Consider the following 3,559-nt stretch of genomic DNA (forward strand, 5'->3'; position numbering starts at 1 on the left):
TGAAAAGATTGTCCCTTTGAAGAATAAAGTTTCAATAAAAACAACAAATGATGATGGAAAACTAATGTTCTATGGAACCCTTTGAAGAATGATCTTCAACAAATTTTACGAATGGCTTTAACCAACCCCCTAAGGTTAAACCCTAGTAAATTGGAGGATGACGAGTTCTCTCACTACTTCAAAACCAACAAGAAAACCTACTTTAGAAAAATAAACGAAAAGAGAAATGTCACAAAGAGAATAAAACAAAAAGAGAAAACTCATAAAGAGAAATCTAACAAAGTGGAATAACTCAAAGAGTTGAAATTTGTTAATTAAGATCTATCTCTAATGAATAATGAAGATATCTTTATATATGTTAGCTAATTACATTAAGATAAAACTCAAAGTAATCTAAAGAAGAAGTAGTTTTAGTAGAACTAAACTTTCTTGTTCACTAATAAACATAAAACCCTAAACAACTTTACATACTTAAAAATATCTTATAAAATAATAAAATAATAAAACCTAATATATACAATATTGGACTCATATATAATAAAAATAAGCCTAAAATTGAACCCAATATAATTTAAACTCAAATTCAAGTCCAAAACTCGTAATTTCTCGTAATAATCCTGTCCAAAAATTTTGCTCACGCAATCTTCATTAAAACAATCATAACTTGAGCTCTCAATCTCAAAATCGAGTAATTCAAAGTGCGTTTCAAAGCTAAGAGAGAGTTGTTCAAATCCTATGTAGACATCTCAACCCATAACTGTCTGGATCCGATCCAAAAATTCATCGCAAGTTGACTAATATTTTGAGTTTGAAAATTGGCTGCTTAATTGAATTGTTTTTAATAAATTTCACTCCATCCGCATATGTATCAATTTTTTTTAATTTTTTAATTTAATTTAATATTATAATTTACTTTCTAATATAGTTCTAAAATTTTATATAATTTTTAAAAATTTATTTATTTTAAATATCACTTATATTAAATATGTTATATATATTAAAAATAAAAGCGTTTATTCACTTGCAATACAAGTAAAAAAGAAATCTAATTATGTAAAAATCTCAAGTGGGCCAAATAATTTAACTTCAGAAAAACCCTATGTGCTACTGGAGTTAACCTTTTAACTAGTGTAAGGTGATCTAAAGATGGAAGGTAAAATTATAGTGTTGGTTTTAACTAGGTTTAAATTTAGATTTATTTTCAATATTTTCTTTTGGCATGATTTCATCCTTCAATTTATATGATATTAGTATTATTTAGTTTAAACAATTAATTTTGTTAATTGTTCTGATCAAAATATTAAAGTGATTTTTGAAAAGAATTCACCCAAGCCCCCAAAAAGAAAAAAAAATGATGAGTCAGAAAGAAGTATTTTTAAAAATTAAAATTAAAATTTTAATCAAAATAATTAAGGTTATCACTATTTGAGCTAACTAATGATACTATAAAATTTAGGACTAAATTATATTAAATTAAAAGATACAGACTAATTATCTATAATTTTAAACTTTAAATTGTAATTTATTGATCAGACGTTTGAATAAAATCTCAAATTCAAGAATAATGGATAAACTACTAAAACCATAATTAGGCCAAAAAGTGAACATGGTCTTTCGGCCCTTTATGTTGGGTTAAGTTTTGAATTCGTTCCTAAGCTCTCTAGTTACCAAGGCTCATTGAGCAATCAAGTTCCATCCATTAGCTATCTCAATAATATATTTTGACTTTTTTTTTTCTTATAAACACAATAATTTTGACATCTTCATCACATAAGAATCAGCAATAGAGCTAACTAATGAAATTTACCAAGTGGATTTTTCCTCAAATGTTGAATAGAAATAATCTCCTATGATGTAATGATGGTTTGAAAAAAAAAAAAAAACTCCTATGACATAGAGCTATCAAAAGTTAGCCATATATTGACATCTTTATCAAAAATTGGTCCAGCTTCGTAAAATGTGGATGTGTCAGCATATCAAACTCTGGGTCCAATGATTAGGTGAATATTAAAATGTGTTTATTTAAATTTAATTATAAACTTATTAATATAATTTTGTTTAATATTTGATGATACAATTATTTGTTTACGAATAGGAAGGTTAAACTAAACTTGTTAAGGAAGAAAATGGTTAGTAGCTAGATTGGACCCCATTGACAATGAACTTTCAGAAAATATAAGTCCAAATATAATCAACCATAGCAAACAAAACAAGAAAGGGAAAAAAATCATAACCAATTTTGAAAGAAATTGACTTAAAGAATGAGCTTGTTCAAGGCTCAATGGTTGAATATCGGTTACTTGATGTTTCGATAAACAAAATTGATTGGTTGTTTTGATAAACAATTTTGGGAGGCTTTGATAACAAGTAATGTATGGGGAGTTGGTAGAGGGGTGAATTAATGTTCTTGATTATGTCTCCAACAGGTTTTTAAGGGAGGTTTCCTATGCGTTCAAGTCAATTATATGCCTTTTCAGTGATTTACGAGTTGTTATTAGATGTTTTGCTGCGTCTTTTTAGGCAGGTTTGTGATTTGACCTAATGCAGCATTATTATACCATATGTGAATAATAAATGACAACAATCTTGTAGAGTGAGGCACCCTACTCAAGTCTTTTTAGGTAGGTATGTGATTGTTGAGCGTGGAAACCAACAAAAATCTAGGAAATCTACTTAAATAAATTAGTTATAGTTACGAAAATTATTTAAAGCTTAAAAAGACTTGTGCAACAAAACATCTATCACAAAAAACCTACGTAAAGAGCAAATGTGAAACCCACCAACCAAAAAATTATTAGCAACCTATAAATATGTTATCGTTTATGGTTAAATATTATATAAAAAAATATAAAAATTAGAAACAACAATATCCGTAAGTGCACGGGTCAAATTGTAATATAGTTTAGTATAATAAAATACTTCAGAAGCATTTTGAGGATCATACTTAAGGGAGGATGGAATAAACTATGAAAGCCTTTTTACAATAATAAGCCTAAATAGCAGTACTTAATCCCTATATTACAATAAACCATAAAATAAGTTGAAGAGATAAAAATAAATAAATAACGAAAAGAAATAAATGAAGAAAAATGAACAAACGAAATAAATCAATAAACCAATCAAGAAGATTAACTCGCTTCAGGGTTTGTAACTAACTCTAGATTAGGGTTTTAGGGTGGATTAGTTACCGATTAACCAATTATTAACTCCCGCCTCTAATTAACTAATCGATTGGTTGATACTTGCTTATCTCGCAACCTCACTTTCTCAACTAGGATAAATTACGATTTACTCGGTTCAACTTATCTTCCGACCTCGTCTAGCATATGATAGCTTCCTAGGGTTGTCAATCCTAGTAGTTTAAGCACGTAACTCATACCAACTAATCCATTTAAAAAACCCTAAATCCTCCACTAATCACATTATCATCCACTCGTTAATCTCCCCTAAGGGATTTAGCCAATCATGTTATTCATAATCTCAATCTTGATTGAATAAATTATGTGAAGAACATAATCAATTCAGAAAAGGAAAGAGATTGAAATAATCGTGGATTGAA

Source organism: Gossypium arboreum, chromosome 7 (genome assembly GCF_025698485.1).
Source record: "Gossypium arboreum isolate Shixiya-1 chromosome 7, ASM2569848v2, whole genome shotgun sequence".
Taxonomy (NCBI): Eukaryota; Viridiplantae; Streptophyta; class Magnoliopsida; order Malvales; family Malvaceae; genus Gossypium; species Gossypium arboreum.